The following is a 13,825-nucleotide window of genomic DNA, read 5'->3' as shown; positions in this document are numbered from 1 at the left end:
TTTTTGTGGTAAATTTTCATAATTAAAGGAAACATTATTTGATTTACAGTTGTATGGCATATGTGTATTTTCAGCAACACCCTGGCTGTCTGTGTTGAGGTACATTGTGTAGGCTTTAGTAATCTTTTATGACCCCATACACTCAAAAAGACCCTTTCTAGAAGAGAGAATACAATGTCAGATTCCAGAGATAAAAAAGGGATCAAGAAAACTGAGAAAGGCTTCAATGACAGGCTTATGGACACTTCTGAAGAGATGAAATCGAAGAAGTAGATGGGACATTATTCCAGGCCCAGTATTCCCACAGCTGAAGAAACTGACATGAAGAAAGGGGACAATTTTTACTCCGGCTACTGTATTATCCTTCCTGACTCCATGCCTCTAAAGTACATACAACTTAAGAGCTGAACATCTAGGTAAATGAGTAGTCTATATTATAATTCCTTGTGATGTACCCTGTAGATACTTGATAAAATGATAGTGCCCTGTAGTGCACAGACTTTAAAATGACCCCCAAATATCCCCATTTCCTGGTATTCATGACTTGTGGAATCTCCTACCTCCGTCAGTGTGGGCTGGGCCTGTGATTGCTTCTAATAGGATTCAATAAAAGTGATGAAATTCATTTCCATTTGTCAATTGTGTAAGATTTTACCTTGTAGCTTTCTAGCAGACATTCTTCTTTGCTGGCTTTGAGGAAGCAAGCTTCCATGTTCTGAATGCTATGGAAAGGCAGACATGGCAAGGAATTGAGGGTGCCCCCCCTTCCATAGTCAGCAAGGAGCTGAGACCCTTAATCCAAGAGCCTTCTAGAAACCGGAACCTGACAACCATAGAGAATTCAGATGAGACCCCAGCCTGTTTAATCACAGTCTTGTGAGAGACTCTAAGTCAGAGGATCCTTTTGTCTAAATCCCTGACCCACTGACACTATGAAATGATAATAGTGTATTATTTTATGCCAGTAAGTTTTGTGGTCGTTTGCTACTCAGCAATAGACAATTAATAGGCACCACAATTTCTTCATTCTTCCTCAATCTATGGGACCAGTTGCACTTCTGGAGCTCTGTGAAGGTTTCTTAAGCCTCTGCTACTACATGTCCCCCCTCTGCTACCATTCTGTTCCTAGATGACACATTCTCTGTACCCCACACTGCATCGTTCCATGTTGTTTTGCCTGTGTCTTCTCTGTTGAACCCCAGTCACCAAGCTGAGGTCCTGGAAGTCTTTCTCCTGTTACTGGACCGCCCTTAAGAAGACGAGATTTTCACTGACTTCTGCTGTCTTTATTTGCTAGAATCCATGCCCAACTTTGCTTAAATATAAATCCCAGATCTTGGACCCTATATGAAAAATGTTACTTAGCTCTTCCCTGCCCACAATAGTTTACTTTATATTTCAGGTCCCTGCCTGTGACTAGATATATCGGTGGCTATGTTTCTAAACCAATATTCCCAGACTGTACCTAGATTTTGTGCAGGTGCATCCAAACTCCTGATCTGATCCACAGGGTTATATCTCTGAATGAAAGTATTATCAGCAGTGTCTGTGCTATCACTCCATCAAAACCTTGAAGGCAAAGCTAAAAGCAGACTTCAGATTTTCTTATCCCTTGTTAAGTAATCTTTTAACAATCCTTTGCTGCTTCCCTCAAAAGGAAAAAGACCACAGACCATTTGTCCCAGACAATATAAAGATAATCAATGGTAATTTCCAGGTGTATTCACAGAGGTTGATGCATTTTTATTTCCACTGGGGATGGAAGAAGAGGAAATGTGCTTAAGCTGTAAGCCACATACTGAAATTTATTTATTATGGCAGTGTATTCTTGAGAATGGCTATGAACATTCATTCCAGAGTAAATTCCCTTCTACCTAGGATATATTCAGTATTGTGCCTGAAAGAGAAAAAGGCCCAAGTGACCTAAGCATCCAGCATGATGCCTCTTACCTTGTAGGAATTTAACAAACAGTTTAAAGCAAAAAGGTAAATCTAAACTTGAATTCTAAGACAAATGAGCCATTCACAGAAATGGAAACTATATAAATAAAACCCAAGAGACAGCACAATTGGTATTTGGATATATAATAAAATCTATTATCTCTAAAGTTGGAAAATAGTATTTGAAATCTGACCTTAAACTGTCTTACTTAAATGGTTTGTGTTGATATATCTACCTAACTCAAAACACAGGGCTGCTTCCCCAAATAAGTTAAACATTTGAAAACACAATGTTAAAAGTGAAAAGATCAGGGTAAAGTTATGTCTACTTCTGATTGGACAATGATTAGTTTTGACAAGTTTGACTTGGACAAGATCACAAACATTTTACAGTAACCACACATATGTGTGAAGTTTGATTTCATCAACCATAATATGGTCCCTTTAGATATTAGACAATCCTAATGGCCATGTCTCAAGTGATCAGGGATATTAATAGCTAATAGATCTTGTGCATTTAACAAGTAGTAGGCAGTATAATAACGGTTTTCCATGAATTAGCTCATTACATTCTTATAACACAATTACACAGGAATTATGACTATATCCATCTAACAGAGAAGATACACAAAAATCAGAGAGGTTAAGAATCTCCCCCAAAGTTACACAGTTAATAAAGGATAGAGCTGGGTTATCACCTTGGTGGTCTGATTCCAGACTCTGTGTTCCTCACCGTAACAACATACAATCGCATAGCTAATCTCAAGTTAGCTCACGGCAAAGTAATTCAGTTGACTGATTATAAAACCACTGTTAAGTATTTGCTGAGCACTTATGATCAGACCTTTGGAGGGTATAATAGTAAACAAAATATGGACCTTGTTCTTAGGGAGCTTACAAGTTACCCTCGTAACTTGATTGTAGTTTTATTAGTGAAATGACAAGGAGGAAAAAAAGCCCATGATTCTGTGAGAGTTGAGATTCTCTTTCAAAATTAACTGTTGTATGGTTCACTTAATGGACGTAGGTAGTACGCTGCACATAGCTCCCTTTTATATAATAGTCCAGCACAGGCCCAAGCCGTCTGACTACAAGTACCCATGATTTGTCAGCTGAGGGCTTTCTCATGGTCCTCACCGGTGTGGAGGATGGGCCGGAAATGCCAGGAAATCTTTGTTACCTAGAGATGCTCTCAGCCAGTGATTATAGAACTGCTGGATAAATACCTCAGCTTCCTCACTCTTCAGATGGACAATCTCCGAAGTGTAATCTACAGTGTTTCCTAAAGTTCCCCCAGCAAGGCGACTCTCGGTTGCCTAAATGGATTACCCTCTTGATAATATATCGTTTATTCACTTGTGCCCCTTCCCTGCTTCAATCCCCAGTCCTCTCCCAGAACTTCCTGGAATCACCTCCCAAATAAACTGCTTGGATTCAAATCTTTGATTCAGACTCAGCTTCTGGGGGAACCCAAATGCAGGATAATTTGTGAAGTAATATAATTTCAATAACACAGAAATTCAGTGTCTTGTTCTACTTCTTAGTGCTCTCTGTTGAAAAACAGTGTCGTGCTCTAAGACTGGCAGGTTTGAAAACTTCAGGTTTACATAAAGTTTGTTGAATTGTTTTATGACAAAGAAAGTGAAATGTCATGGGGAATTCTTGATAGAAGGGAAGATTGAAATATCTTTGGTGTATTTCTCAATCCTAATAAACCTATTCAGAGGAAGCCTACAGTAGCTGTCAGAGCTGAAGGCTCTGTGTCTTAACAGATCAAGTAGTGACTCCAACCTACAGAGAAGAAATTTTTCCTCAAATACCTTCAAAAAGGATACTGTCTCAAAGGAGTCAAGTTAGAAAAGAACATGATCAGGACACTAGGTCAAAGAATAGAGGAAGCGTGGTGTAGTGAAAAGGTCCCAAAAATGGAAGTCAAGAAAATTGGATTCTAATCTCGTTTTGTCCTTAAAAACCTTTATCACTGTGTGAAAGGCGATCCTTTTCTCATAACCTTATGTTCCTGCAAAATCTAATTTTGCATTTTAAATAGCATAAAGCTATAAAAAGCAAAGTACATGCTCACTGGAAGTTGTGCAAATGAGTGTGCAAGGATAAATCCCCTTTGTCTTCATTCCCTAGTGTCACCATACCCTTTCCCAAGAGATTTACTGATTTTGCATAGTTTTAAATTTTTGAGTTGTTCGAGATTGGGTTTAGCTTTCTCTTCCTTCTCTACACTCTCTTTTTTATCAATCACCTTGATTTTGAGTTCTCTATGTGTAAATGCCTCCCAAGTACATCAACCCAGGCTAGAACTAACTTCTATGCTCCAAACTTACAAGTAAAATTTCCTGCTAAGGTCCTCCATTTGGGTGTCTCGTAGACAATGCCAATGTATCATGTCTCAAACTACTTTTAATATTTCTTTATTCACATCACCCTGCCAGACTTCTCCACCTCTCTGTACATTGCCCCTTCAAACGCTTTCTGTCGTCTTTTAAAAATGCAGATCAAATCACATCGTTCCCTAGCTAAAATCCCGTAAAGAGCTGCTCGTTGTAACTGAAATAAAATCTAACTCCTTCTTATAGTTTGTAAAACTCTATTGAGCAATTCTCAAATAATGATCTCAAATAATGATCTGCAGATCTCCTTGGTCCATAGGGGTTACGTTGATATGAACTATTTTCATAATGCCACTAAAATGTTATGTGCCCTTTTCACTCTAACACTTGCATGGATGACTCAGAAGCAATGTTGAATAAAACTGTTGGCACCTTGTATGTATCAGTGCTGTGGCACCAACTTACACAGTAATCATTGCATTTTTCCCTGTCATATATTAGCAGTTAAAGAAACATAAAAAGACGGGGTGCCTGGGTGGCTCAATCTGTTAAGCGTCCGACTTTGGCTCAGATCATGATCTCACGGTTAGTAGGTTCAAACACCACATCATGCTCTGTGCTGACAGCTCAGATCCTGGAGCCTTCTTCAGATTCTGTATCTCCCTCTCTCTCTGACCCTTCCCTGTTCACGCTGTCTCTCTCTCTCAGAAATAAATAAAACATTTTTAAAAATTAAAAAAAAAGAAACATAAAGAGAAGAAAATCCAGTTTCACATAAGAATACTCTTGATGAAGGACTTAAAATTATAATTGTTAATTTTGTTAATACACAGCTACTGACAATGTCTTCTTTTTTTAAAAGCTTTTATTTAATTCCAGTTAGTTACAGTGTAATATCAGTTTCAAGTGTAATACGCAGCGTATACAGTGTAATATACAGTGTAATATTAGTTTCAGGTGTATAATAGGGTGATTCAACACTTCCATACATCACCTGGTGTTCGTCACAAGTGCACTCCTTAATCCCCATCACCAATTTCATCCATCTGCCCACCCATATCCCTTCTGGTGACCATCAGTTTGTTCTCCACAGCTAATAGTATGTTTCTTGGTTTGCTTCTCTCTCTCTATTTTTCCCCTTTGCCCATTTGTTTTGTTTCTTAAATTCCACTTATGAGTGAAATCATATGATGTTTGGCTTTCTCAGACTGACTTATTTTGCTTAGCATAACACTCACTACCTCCATCCATCTCATTGCAAATGTCAAGATTTTACTCTTTTTTATAGCTGAGTAATATTCCATTGCATGTATGTGTCACATTTCTTTATCTGTTCACCAACTATGCCTTCTTAATGTTATGCAATATCTATGTAATGAGATAAGGGGTACACATCAAACATTTGTGCAATTATTTGAGTTGTGAGCTTAAATAGACACTTTTCATAGAACAAAAGTTTTATTTGAAAGAATTAGAGACGCACAGATATGCTTATTTCAATTTGGATGAGTTTGTTACATCAAGGAAAACAATTGGTAACACTTGTTGCCAGTGTTAAATTCAAAGTTTCCAACAAGCCTCAAAATTTTGGAAATCTCTTACCTACCACTGTGAGCTTGATAGCTTCTCAATTCTTAAAAACTCTTCTGATGACATCAGGAATGGTTTTAATGAATGTAGTTTTTTTTTTTTTGATAACATATTTTGAAATGCACTGAGCTTTGAAAAATCTGCCTTCTTCAGTGGCCCAGTATTTTCCAAATGATCAACACATGATGTAAAAGAAAACAACTCTTGCTGGGTAAAAGATCAGAGTGCAAGGCAGACCAATGTATTTAAAGGAAATGAGTGTGAAAAATACATTGATAAAGTATCAGTTATTACACTTTTAAACTAACCCTTAAGAAGGTATCTCTTGTCGAGTTTTGGTGTAGTATCAAACAGGACTATCCACAATTAAATGAAAATCTATTACAATAGTTCTTCATCTTCCAACTACAAATCTGTATGAAGCTGGATTTTCTTCACATACTTCAACCAAAACAATTTGAATGCAGTAACACATATAAGATGTAACTGTTTTCTATTAGCTAGACATTAAAGATATTTTCTGAGGAGCCTGGGTGGCTCAGTCGCTTAAGCATCTGACTTTGGCTCAGGTCATGATCTCACTTTTCATGGGTTTGAGCCCTGCATCAGGCTCTGTGCTGACAGCTAGCTCAGAGCCTGTAGTCTGTTTCAGATTCTGTGTCTCCCTCTCTCTCTGACCCTCCCCTGCTCATGCTCTCTCTCTCTCTCTCTCTCAGAAATAAATAAAACATTAAAAATTTTTAATAAAATATAAAGATATTTTCAAAAACATAGAACGATATCATTCTTCTCTTTCATTTATTTTTATTTTAGAAATTAGTTATTTTTCATAAACCAATTGTCTTTATGTTGCCACTTGCATTATTAGTGTGCAGAGACTCACCTAGACAACCTATAAATCTTTGAAAACACAAAGGAGCTAGAGAACCAAAATGTTAATGAAGAGAAAGGAGATATTGGTAACCCTAGAAGGGAGGCCTAGAGGAGCGGAAACTAGAATAGAGCTCATATGCTGTTCAGTTGGAGATAGTTGGACACCACAGGACTGAGAAAAAGAGGCTGTTAGATGTCAGAAAAGCCAAAATAAAGGAATATTGAAGATAAGAATCAAGGAGAAAGGTTCAGGCCTTAGATGTATATAGCTGTGTTCTGGTCTCTGCTCAGCTACGGACCATCTTCTAGCCCTAAAAGAGCCAATGGTCCTTTCTAGGCCTCACTACTACCACCAGCCTGACAAAGCCCTTTCTAATCCAGAACTACATTATAGTGTTGTATGACCCTACATCAAGGTTTTGCTTAGGGCTGGTCATGGACCCAAGCTTTTTCGACCAAAAAATAACTATTAATTAAGCTATAAAACTATAACTAGTTTTATTAGTTTCTTATTATGGCTGTAACAAATTACCCCAAACTCAGTGCCTTAAAAAAAAAAGCAGAAAGAGTTTCTTATTTAAAGTTCTAGAAATCAGAAGTCTGAAATATGTCTCATTGGGCTAACCTAAGGGGTCGCATTTCTCATTGACTTCAGAGAAGAATGTGTTTTCTCTTCCAGCTTCCAGAAACCACCTACATACCTTAGCTTATGGTCCCTTCTTCCATCTTCAAAGCCAGCACTGTAGCATATTCTCTGTATGATTCTCTCTGATGCTGACCCTCCTGCCTTCCCTTTTGCTTACCAGGACCCTTGTGATTACCTTGGGGCTCCACTTGGATAAGCCAGTGTTATCTCCCCGTTGCCAGATTTCCCGACTTAATCACAAAATCCGTTTTACCATTTAAGAAAATATATTCACAGGTTGCAGAGATTAGGATAGGAATGTCTTTGGCGAGCCATTGTTCTACACACAACTAAAGTAAAGAACGTACTTTCCCATGGTATCAAAGTGGAAACTGGAATGTGTGTTGTTTCCTCTTGAGAGTTTTCCCATTTATCAGTTACTGTGTAACAAACAACCCCAAAAGAACAATCATTATTTATTTGGTTACATATCTGCAGATTGCGCAAGATTTAGCAGAGACAGTTGATCTCTGTTCCATGCAGAGCTGAGCGCAGCAGCTCAAGTAGGGGCTGAAGAATCTATTCCCAGCAAGGCTCACTCCCATGGTAGGCACATGGGTTCTGGCTCCCTGCTGGGAATTTGGTCAGGGAGCCTCAATTTCTCTTCATGTGGGCCTCTCCATGGACTGCTTGGCTTTCTTCATTCAGTGGTGGGTAACTCTCAAGAGCAAGAAACCTAAGAAAACCAGCCAGAAGCCTTTACCATCTTACATCATCTAGACGCAGGAGTCACAAAGTTCTGTTTCTGTCATAACTACAAGGTCAACTTTATGGAAGGGAAGGGAACATGGACCCCACGTCTCTTTACGAGGAGTGATAGAGTCACAATGTGAGCAAAATATGTGGGATGGGAATAATGTTGCGGCCATCTTTTGAAAATAAATTTATCATTAGGGTACTCTGAAATCTTATATCTATTTTTGTAAATAGACATATAACCCAAAACTACAAAACAAGCAATTCAAAGAGGTTTGCCTCGCCTACACTTGAGCAAGCATATTAGAAGACTAGGTGTGTTTTTGTACCCCAAATCTTTTCTTTAGTTATTAAACTTGCCCCGTGGAAACTTGACAAATTCTCATGCCGGTAATCAGAACTGACATCAAATATCCTCTACTCAAAGAAAATCATGTTTATACTTCCTTTTGTTTAACTATGTTGGCATTCTCTCCTTCCTGGTAAATGTCTTCCTATATAAATTATAGGATAAATAAGTGCAGAAGCTTTTATGCCCAACTCCAGACTCATAACATCACCAGTTCTGTCAAAACACGTAAGAGGCCAATAAAAAATTCAATCTGTCGTCTAGATATTATGTCTATCAGCATGCCAAACATCTGGATTTGGGGACGTACTTGGTGAAGAAAGGGATTTTTATTTCACCTGAATGTCTAACTTTGCTTACGCACAGCAGCTGAGTGGATTATGAAACTGAACAATTTCCAGGTCTCAGCAAATCCATCTTATTTTTAAACCTGTTTTACCTGCTTGCTTTTAGTTAGTTGGTATCCATTCATACATAATTAATCAAAATTAGCTTTTCTCATCTTTTGGTTTCCCTCTACATCTGTGAAAGGAAAACCAAATGATTCTCTGCTCTCCTTCCCATCCCATGGATGGTTATATTCGATTGGACAGCCACACTTTTTCTTTACATTATCTTAAGATACCCATTCTTCCTACCTTCCCTCTTGATTTTCCTAGTTCTATCCTTCTTCCCTCCTTCAAATATGTTATTGAGCACTTACCACATCTAAGAACATTCTGGAAATGGCACCTGTCCTCAAGTTGTTTATGTTGTAGTCAAGAATTTGTGGAATAGGGATAGCAAAGGGGCAGTGTTCCAGAGCAATGGAGATGGAAGAGGGGTTCTCTCTCCTTACAATAGGAGATGAAGGTCAAAGAAGGCTTCACAGGGAACGCAATGTCTCATACGAGCCTGGAAGGGATTAATAAGGATGAGCTGGAAAAAAGATAGTGGATGACATTTATGCCAGGCAGTGGCCCAACGTAAACGGGGCTCAGAGCAGAAGGGTGTGAGCAAGACTCCTATCAGCTTAACAGAACAGTGGGTTGGGAGATACCAGGCTTTGGGGATGAGTCAGATAGAGGCTAAAACGATAAGTTAGAAAAAATATTCTGTGCTTTATTCTCTCGGCAACTAGTGCTCTCATTTTGAAGTAGAAGAGTGACAAAGTCAGCTCGGTGTTTTTTGCGGTTGTCTTTGGGGGCAATGTAAAAGACCGACCGAAGAAAAAGAGATGAGAAGCAGAAGTAGGGCACGGTGGTTTCAGTAAGATTCATGAGAAAACATGACTGCTGCAGCATTTTAATTTAATTTCAAGCCAGTTACACAATGTCTTCATTTATATAAACCATATTAAATGCGTGTCCATAAGTCCACAACAGAACACTTAATTTGCCCCAGAAATTTACACATTTTGCAATTAAGCACCAGGCTGCCATTCTTTGAGATGCAGCTTCTAAAGGCAGGCCTTTCCCATGGGTTATTTCAACTCGCATTATTTTTGTGACATGTATGCATTTATGAAAAGAAAAAGGCTATTTAAATTTGCCCAGAGACAGTTTCACTACAGAGAATAAGGAGTCTGTTAATTCTAATAGGAGAGTATTTGTAGGTTTGCCTGGTGAGGCCTATTTAAACCAAATAGACTTCCGACCGTGGCCAATGACAAGTCTGCATTTTAAATTCGTTTCCAACAGTAACATTCTGCAAATATTTATTGGGTTCCAACTACGTGCCAGGCACCAAGAATGCAATCGTGAGGAAGAACAGCAAATGCAGGGTCTTGTGGTAGGAAAGCAGATGCTGTAGTCCATTCAGGCTATTGTAAGAGAACACCATAGACAGGTTGGCTTAAAGAATAGAAATTTATTTTTCACAGTTATGGAGGCTGGATGTCCATGATCAAGGGGCTGGTAGATTCATGTCTTGGTAAGAGCCTGTTCCTGGCTCACAGACAGCTCTCTTCTCTCTTTGTCTCACACAATGGCTCCTCATCCCCATGTGAGGGCACCAAGCCCATCACAAGGACCCCAGTCTCATCAACTCATTGAAACCTAATCACCTCCTAAAGGCCCCACCTCCAAAAACCATGACATTGAGATTGAACTTCACCATATGGATTTTGACGGCACACAATTCAATCCACTGCATCCCCCTAAACCATCATGACTGGTATACTCATAAGAGGAAATTTGGACACAGATACACAGAAGGAGGACAGTGTGAAGAAACACAGGGGTGAGATGGTCATCTACAAGCCAAGGAAGGTCACCTGGACTAGATCTTTTCCCTCACTTGGTTCTCAGAAAGAACCAACTCTAGTTTCGTCTTGAGTACAGATTTCCAGCCTCTAGAATGGTGAGACCACTGATTTCTGTTGGTTAAGCCATTCCATTTGCATACCTTGTTATAGTAGCCTAGGAAGCCAATGCACTGAGTATCCTTAGACAAATTCCCTCTGTGTTTCGAGTTTCTTACCTGCAAGATGGGGATGATAATAATAACATATGTCTGTTAGGGCTGTTGTGATGGTTAAATGCATTAATATGAACTAAACCCTTAGCAACAAAGATGTCTGTGATTTATTTTTTTATTTAAAATAATTTTTTAAATGTTTATCCATTGTTGAGAGACAGAGACAGAGCATGAGTGGGGGAGGGGCAGAGAGGGAGACACAGAATCCGAAACTGGCTCCAGGCTCTGTCAGCACAGAGCTCCATGAACCCACAGACTGCAAGATCATGACCTGAACTGAAGTCAGACGCTCAACCAACTGAGCCACCCAGGCGCCCCAAAGACCTCTGTGATTTAGAATGAGAGTCTCACTACCGGATGATACTCCATGCATGTAGTCTCATTCCATTCCCTCCATCCCTAAAGACATTGTAAACATTTCTGGTCCAAAACAAACTGACACAGCTCAGTGAACAGTGCATCAGATCTGGGATTGGCGAGACATGACTAGGGTAACCTCAGTTTCCTCATTTGTAAAATGAGGTGTAATTTCATCTAGCCTGTGGGCTTGTAGTAGAGATAAAATGAAGAGTCTGGCACCTAGCAGGGCCAGGAGTAGAAGGTGAGATCACTAGTCCTGGTGCCCTTGCATCATCCGCATGGCCTGTCGGGGTGGCAGCGTCCTGTGGGAGAGCCCTGGGGTCTGGGTCCCCCATGCCCTCTAGCATGGCTTGCATGGTTACTGACACCTGTGGCCACCCACTTTTCCTGCCCTGGAGCTGTTCACAGGTGTTACCCTCTCAGTTTTTCCTCTTCCTTCACCTGTTGGCATTTTCATGTTCCTGCATCACAGTATACAGAAGATATAGTAATATTCTCTATCTAAGTAAGAAAAAAAAAAAAAAAGACTATGTCAAACACAAATCCAGCTCTGACAACAATAGACATGTCCTTTTTTTTTTTTTACTATGGGGCCCTTTGTAGGCTGGTGGGCTATGTTAAGCATCTGGAGGCTCTGATTTCTGGTCCTGCATTAACTCATGCATCATTTTTTCATCTACCCATCAAGGTAATGGTTCTCTCCCCAGCAATGTTAAACTTTGACCGCAGGCTTTCTAGGCTTCTAAGCACCCTTGCTGATGTCTGAGTGGTGCTGGGCCCCACAACTTGGATGTTTCAATGATGATTTGGGAGTTGCTGACCAACTGTTACAATAACATTCTGGCCTCATACCAAGTAGTCATCATTGCATTTCTTCCTTCTGTTCTGAAATGTAGGTCCAGAAAGTCATTCTGTCCTTTTCTTTCTCTTCAGTCTCGAGGGTTAACTTTTATCTCTGTGTGCTCCAAAGGACACTTCGCCTTTACCCCAAGTTTATGAAGAAAGAATTACTTCCAGATCAGGTGTTATTTGAAAGGCAGGAACACACACACACACACACACACCCCAAAGTTTATTTTCCTTAAGTTTTTATTTATTGTTTTTCTTATTTATGAGTTTGTTTACATACGTACTTACTCAGCTATTTCTTGCCTCATCTATCAGACTTATTTCTCTTCTCCCAAGTGTGGAGAAATACACCTTACATTTACTTGACAGCAGAAGTTTTTTGTTTGGTACTTTTTAAAATGTTTTATTTATTTCTGAGAGAGAGAGAGCATGAGCAGGGGAGGATCTGAGAGAGAGGGAGATACAGAATCTGAAACAGGATCCAGGCTCTGAGCTGTCAGCACAGAGCCTGACATAGGACTTGAACCCAAGAACCACGAGATCATGACCTGAGCCCAAGTCTGACGCTTAACCAACTGAGCCACCCAGGCGCCCCTTTTGTTTGGTACTTTTAAATATTCTAGAATGGCCACAGTCCATCATTTGTGGATTACACTTTGAAGAAGGGGGGTGGGAACAGACATTGGTGCTGAAATATTTGTCTATTTTCTTAGAAAGTCAATGGAAGGAAGGATAGTACTCTTTTCTTTAATGTTTATTTATTTTTTGAGAGAGAGAGAGAGACAGACAGACAGACAGACAGACAGAGTGTGAGCAGGGGAGGGGAAGCGAAAGAAGGAGACACGGAATCTGAAGCAGGCTCCAGGCTCTGAGCTGTCAGCACAGAGCCCGATGCGGGGCTCGAATTCACAAACCTTGATATCATGACCTGAGCCGAAGCTGGGCGTTTAACTGAGTAAGCCACCCAGGTGCCCCAGAAGAGTAGTGCTCTTGAAAAATAGTCTAAGTAATTCTTGCCAGCCCTGATGGATGCAAACAGTACAACGATGGGGCTTGCGTGCCATGATTACTCAAAAAAAAAATCCTTATTGACAACTTCAGTGAAAGGAGTTCCTTTCCTATCATATGTTTACAAAATCTGAGTGGTAACTATCTGGCATCTACCACATCAATAGAAATGTTTGCCATGTAAATTATCTTCTTTTTACTTCTCTACAACCCTGTATTTTCCAGAAAGAGCTCTTTTTGTACCAATTTTAAATAAACTTACAATCCAATGGGCGGAGTTAACATATGTATAGGCAAAATGTAGTATTTAACATTGGAGTCACTAATTTTATGGAAATACACATTGTGTTAAGAGCATCAACTTTTTTGGCTTTCCTTAACACTTCCTTTAAATGGTTTAAAATATTTGAAATATTATAACTAATATATTTTAAGAAGAAAAAATACATTTGGAAAGAAGGGAGGAAAAGAGAGTAGAAAAGAAGGAGAGAAGAGCAAGCAAGAAAGAAGGAAAGAAAGGAAAATTCACTCAGTGCAAGGTAGGAGAGTTACAAATATGGAAAGATTGATTAAGATATGCCTTGTGATATATAGTTATATATTTATGTATATTATACTTATATAAATATATATTTATATATATTATATGTAAATGTTGATATATATGAAACT

Source organism: Crocuta crocuta, unplaced genomic scaffold (genome assembly GCF_008692635.1).
Source record: "Crocuta crocuta isolate KB4526 unplaced genomic scaffold, BGI_CrCroc_1.0 scaffold229, whole genome shotgun sequence".
NCBI classification, from domain to species: domain Eukaryota; kingdom Metazoa; phylum Chordata; class Mammalia; order Carnivora; family Hyaenidae; genus Crocuta; species Crocuta crocuta.
Note: the sequence above shows the minus strand (reverse complement) of the source record.